Source organism: Hakea prostrata, chromosome 5 (assembly GCF_041222555.1).
Source record: "Hakea prostrata isolate BN-2017 chromosome 5, UWA_Hpros_2, whole genome shotgun sequence".
Classification (NCBI taxonomy): Eukaryota; Viridiplantae; Streptophyta; class Magnoliopsida; order Proteales; family Proteaceae; genus Hakea; species Hakea prostrata.
Window position 1 is genome coordinate 27,672,927 of NC_142604.1, and position 6,405 is coordinate 27,679,331.

The 6,405-nt window shown below is 37.1% G+C and overlaps 1 non-coding gene across 1 annotated transcript; it reads left to right on the forward strand.

The window, feature by feature from the left end:
- Positions 1-896: 896 nt before the first annotated feature.
- Positions 897-1,003, forward strand: LOC149015772 (small nucleolar RNA R71). The gene has a single exon (XR_016173783.1). It is a non-coding gene; the product is annotated as a small nucleolar RNA R71 (small nucleolar RNA).
- The last annotated feature ends 5,402 nt before the right edge of the window (positions 1,004-6,405 follow it).

Below are 6,405 nucleotides of genomic sequence, written 5' to 3' on the forward strand. Positions count from 1 at the left end.
GCAAAGGTACATAATATTCCTTCCCACTACGTGTCACAATAGAGACTGCTTGGACTTGTTCTTTCCTAGACCCAATTTGATGATTAGGGTTACCTATTGGTTGACTAGGTAACTAACCAACCTCCCTCCTACTGATGGCATCAGCTAGTTGACCAAGTTGGGTTTCTAATTTGTTAATGGATTGAGAATGGGAATGCAACAATTGAGTGTTTTGCTCTAATCCACTAAGTGCTTTTAGTACCTTATCCTCAAATGATGAATTATGTGATGGTTGTGGAGATGATGGTTGCTCATTCCTATAGGCATTTTGGTGCATATTAAATGGAGGTGGCCTATAAGGTATTTGATTAGAGGGATTGGGCATTGAGTTTTGCCCTGAAAAATTGGGGTGATTTCACCATCCTAGGTTGTAGGTATTAGAATATGGATCATTGCCCAATTTAGAGACTACTTGGGCCAAATGTGCATGCTCTTTAACAAACTCAGGGTATTGTGTAGCCAAACAACAATCAATGACATAATGGGATAGGCTAGAACATAAAACACATGCTTCAATCTGATTAGGTGGAGAGAAACTTGTAGGAAGTGGAGATGGGGTTTGTTGTCCTAATGACAAGAGATGGTCCAATTTCTTTGATAGCAAGTCAACCTTAGTGCTCATCTCAATGGTAGGATTGATCTCATAGAGACCACTCCTCTTTGGTTGCCCAATGGATGGAATCTCAGTCCTAGCTGCTGAAGCATGGTGTTGGGAGTTTTCACTAAGTGTCTCAAAAAGTTCCCATGCCTCATTCTCATTCTTGTGCATGAAAGTCCCACCACAAGAAGAATCAACCATTTGCCTATGTCGCTCTCTAAGGCCATCATAAAAACATTGAACCAATTGCCATTTAGGAATAGCATGGTGGGGGCACTTTCTAAGTAATTCTTTTAGTCTTTCCCAGGCCTCATGAAATTGTTCTCCTTCTTGTTGGGAGAAACTTGTTATCGCTCTCCTAGTGCTATTAGTACGGCCAATGGGGAAGAACTTTTTAAGGAACTCCTGTTGCATTTCTACCCAAGTAGAAATTTTAACATTGTCCAAAAAATGAAGCCAATGCTTAGCTTTATCTTTAAGGGAGAATGGGAAAAGTAGTAACCTTAAAGCATCAACTTAGAGGTTTTGAATTTGAACCGTGGAGGACACCTCTAACAACTCATCTAAGTGCTTATAAGGCTCTTCATTGGCAAGTCCATAAAAATATGGTAGCATTTGAATCACACTAGATTTGATCTCATATTGAGCCACTTCTATGTTAGGCAACTTAATACAAGAAATCGGAGTATATGTCGTAGGAATGAAATGCTCACTCAAAGGCCTCATTGGAGGCTCATAGTTTGCCATGGTTCTTTGCTTTCTAAGGTTGGCCAAGGTCTCTTCTAACTCTAACTCAGGGTTTAGGGATCGACGACCATGCATACACACAAAAAACAAGCTAAATAAATAAAATTAGAAGAAAATAACTACAGGAAAAGAGAGAGTTTAGGACGTACCTGAAGCGCAATCCATGTGATCTTTCGAACAAAAGTTACACATTGGGATCTGAGGGATGGGGATTTAAAAAAAATTAACCTAAACAACCCAATCTACTGTAAAAACTAGAATTGAAATGTCCTAAATACAATTATATCTAAGAAATAAAAGATAACAACCTAAACTAATTATCGAATCGCTACTCTTGTAGTTACCTACAAAACAAAAGAAAAAGAGATTAGTTAAATAATCAAAGAAAAAAATTAGAAATTAAAAACTCTAAAATTACTCTAAAAATTATGTCTAATTGAAAAAAATCAATCTTAGCAACAGTGCTTTAGTTCCCCGGCAATGGCGCCAAAATTTGATCGTGTCACTAACCAATCAAAAATAAAATCTTATACTAATCTAGCAAGCAGAAAGTACGGGGTCAAACTATGGAGAACTAAAAGGCTAAGTCACTAAGATTGAATTCAACAAAACTAAATTTAAATTAAATCTACTAATTAATGCAAAAACGTTAACTATGAATATGTGAAGATCTTTGAGATTTCGAATCCCCAATGCTTTCCCCTAATCGATATAACTCTACACTTCAAAGTAAATTATGGATGGTCTTCCCAGATATGCCCTATCTTCGCAAGACTATCATCCTTCGCGGAAGCTTGGCACGCTTAGTTTGCCGAGCTATAGAACATCTTTGGCCAAATTCAAACAGAATCAACTAAAAGATATAGAACAATCAAATTAATGAAATACGCATGGTTCATCTAAATCCCAAAGAAAAGGAACTAGTTACTCATTATTAGAAAGTTCATAAGAAAAATAAAGTTGAAACATAGAGGGAGAGAGAGAGAGAGAGAGATGTAGTCTTCTTCTTCAGCAATGAGAGAGATGAGAGCCGCATTCGCCGTCTTCCTCCTCTTCTCTGTGGCTGTCTTCTCTTTTATGCATCCCGCACACAATGAATCCCCTCTCTTTACCCATCGATTTGACCTTTATTCGTTTGGATTTTGGAAAAACTCAATACTGTAAAGTTGTAGATATTTTCAATATAGTTCCATAGAATCTTGAAGCACCAAAATCCAAGCTCATACGAGAGATATATGCCAAAATTACTGAAGGTAGGTCTGTTTACCCGATTTTCAGATTTATTACCAATTTTGTTCCTTAGACCTCCACCTGTTTCCAATTTGGCTAAGATCTCACTTTTCATGATTTCTTCGGCAGCAAGATTGAATGCCATGATTTAAAATCCACCAATATCTAATATATTTGCCAACTTTACTCTATATTATCTCTAATAACCAAAATCACCTTATTCTTGAAAAATACACAAAAATATTCCATTAGCTCTCTTTAATTAAATAAGTATGGGAATTAAATCAAATAAATAATGGTAAATGCATGCTTATCAGAAACAACTGTCCTTGCCTTAATTGACTTCGATGGATATCCGAAGATGAAAGAGAATGGTTCCAAAGTTAGCAAATAAACCCTAAACAAACATAGATACAACATTAGGAAAGAGGCCTAGAAGATTAGAGGTCAAACAAATCAAATCTGACGAAGAACACAACTACTGTCAGCCTTGGTCGATTGGGTAGTAGCTTGGTCCAATTGACCAAGCAATCGACCACATGAGTACGTAGCAGAAATCAGAATTTTGATCCAAAACTCATCTTCCAGGATTCAAAACACTCTGAAATTTCAAGGGATCATTAAGAACAGTAATCTAAGACTACCTAGCATAGATTAGACACCAACAATGGTCAAAAGCAATACTTACTAATTTGGAAACATGACTTTCTAATTCGGTAAAAATCATAGTTTTCAATGAAAACAAGCTATGAACTCAAGAGAGGAACTAGAGATGATAAGATATCATTCTAGTATAACATAAACAGTAGATCATACATGAATCTATCATGAAAACAGATCTAACATGCTAAAGAAATCAAATCGCAAGAATGATCATGACTTCATGAAGAAATCATAAGAATTATTGCTATGATCAAGTATGAAGATTATTGGAATGGATGGAGATTCATTCCCAACCTTGAATACTGTAAAAAGAGGTGTTGCAAGTATGCAATACCTTCTTCATAATCATAGTACAGAGGTTAGATCATGCAAGAGTAAATCAGCAACAAGTATGAGAGATTACTAACCTTGATTGAGGAACAATCGATGAAAACTTTGAAAACTTGCAAATAGATCTCCTTCATCACAAGAGAGGCTTTGAGAGGGGTTCTCCACGTTAACTAAGGGTTTTAGTAACAAAGGAGGCTAAGAAACACGTACTTGTATTATATAGAGCACCAAAAGACCTAAATAGAGGATCTTGACAGATTTTGTCCGTGTTGGTCGACCAAGCATGTCAGCAAGGCCTAAACTAGGAAATGAGAGCCTAAACTTAATCCAAATCCAATGGGCTTCTCCCAACTCAACATATGGCTTACCTAGTATAGAGGAATGCCTTCAAATCATGTCCAACTAAGCTTTAAGTCCATCAACTAGTCTCATCTTCATCAAGGTGCAGTTTCATTTCCAAATCTGTCAAAGCTTCCAAGTATGGAACACAATCATCAACTTTCATGAGTTCTGGGTCAAACACCATGTCTTCCACTGAGATGGCCAATAGTTGACTTCTTCCTTTACTTCGGGTCTTTGGACCTACAAACAACAGGGTTTCCGGGTCAAGGTTAGGGCTGGGTTTCAAATATTCGATTGAGACACAATTATGTGAGACAATTATTACTAATGAAGTGATTACCATCGATTTCGTAAGATCCAACCAAAATTTTGCAAATCCATTAATGAAAAGTCTTACAAGGAATTTGGTAAACAATACTACAAGAGGGATGGGTATTAAGCACATGTCCAAGATCACCAATAGACAAAACTCATCTCATTTCAATATTTGAAATTTCAAGATTGGGTTCAACAAGTAACGTACTTTATATGGAGCGATTTGCAAGCACTAGACACTGTAATCATCTCAAGGGTAAGTGCTTGGTAACTATAATGTGTAGAGATGGAGGATGAATTATTTACTCTTAATAGACTTATAACAATTTTTGTTGAGGTGCTATGTTACAGGGCAACTTTTATAAGATTATCCAAGCGAGTGAGTGAAGTGGGGCCACTTCTATTGGGATTTTGGCTTAAGCTCTAAGCCGCTCATGCTACTAGGATATAGACACATGGCCTTTATACGTGTCGGCTTATAAGTGTACTTGTTGAGATGATGTCAAGTTTTTGAGATGCGCCCGCCTTGTCATTCATGGATTACCAGTTCAAGGATTTATCTACTATGTACTTTTGATTCGCATTGATGAGTTCTATTAAGTGGATGTTCAAGTCAAAAGATACCTACACTTATGCATTTGATCTCTAGGGTTGTTTTGTAAGAGTTCCATTATATTCAAAATGGTGGGGGATTGTTGTAATATTATAAACATAATGAATTTACTTTTTGGAGCTCATTGAAATTAATTAAAGTGTTTTTTTCTTTAAATCATTCTTTATTAGGAAAGTATATCATTTAGTCCAACATTGAAAAACTGAGGAATTAGAATCCGAATTAATAGGTGATTCCTATTAACCGCATTTTATGATAATAGGATACACTAATACTTGTGACAATATACAAGCGGGTACGGTTATCGTTCGAGAGCACACGGGCACCCACATGCACGGTGTGGGCTATGGGCTATTTAAGTACTTTGAGAAAGATCTGATCTAGACCATTTAGTTTAATCCATGGTCAATCAAAGGTAATGGAGGTAGATCCATCAGACTTCAAGAAGATCCGACGGTTGGATTTGCTTAAGTAATCTAATGATTATAAGGACCTTAACCAGCCAAGTAAGTTCAAAAGGGATCCCATTAGAACTCTCTTTAGACCTCTACAATAAAGTAAGTTCTGCTTGGGTGATGTACAAGGATAAAGCAATAAAATCCATGTGTCCCAGGAGTGCTGGTGGGAGGTGTCATCCTGAGGAAGGTTGGTTTAAAGTCAATGTGGATGCAACATTATGCAAAGGCAGGTTCAGTCAGATAGGAAGTTTAATTCGAAACATAGACGGCAAGTTCTTGGGAGGCTTCATGAAGAGAGCAACGGAGACTAATATCTTGGAAGCTGAGCTACAGGCGATCTCTGAGGGACTCCAATTTGCAAGCAAGAGGGGTTTCATGCCTTTATGTTGAATCTGAAGGAGAATAGAGAGAATTGTGCATGCAATAAAGGACAGAGAGGGAACTATTGGAGTAATAAGATTCTAACATGTACATCGGGAGTCCAATAATGCTGCTGAATGGCTTATGAAGAGACTGATAGCTTCAGAGGAACCTTTGTGAGTCTTTCTGGATCCACCCTAGGAGTTCAACTATGTTGAATGCATCTAAGGGATATATGGGAAGATGGCAAAAGAGGCCTTCATTTTCTTTCAATCTTTTTATGGAGGAGATCTTATTGGCGGATAAAACTTTGCAAGCTTGAGTAGTGTTTTTGGGTTGATTAGCCCCGTTTGTTTGTAATAGGAGAGTAAAAAAAAAAAAAAAAAAAAAAAAAGACCTTAATCAATATGCTTGACCAATTTGGACCATTGGATCATGTGCCTAAACAATCCGACGGCTCAGATTTAATCATGTAAGGATGTGACTATATAAAAAGGTACCTACATGTATCAAGTCATGACTATATTGAATACGGTACCTTTGCCAAGAGACACCCCCTAATTTACAAAATGAGCTATTGAATTTTTATAAGAACTCTGTGTGGTACAGGCAAGTTAGTGCATGACGAAACCTAGAGCAACAAGTGTTGGTCTTCTTGCATCTTGGGAGATTGTTCAATGTAACCTTTTTGCACACACTGGTGGAGGAGA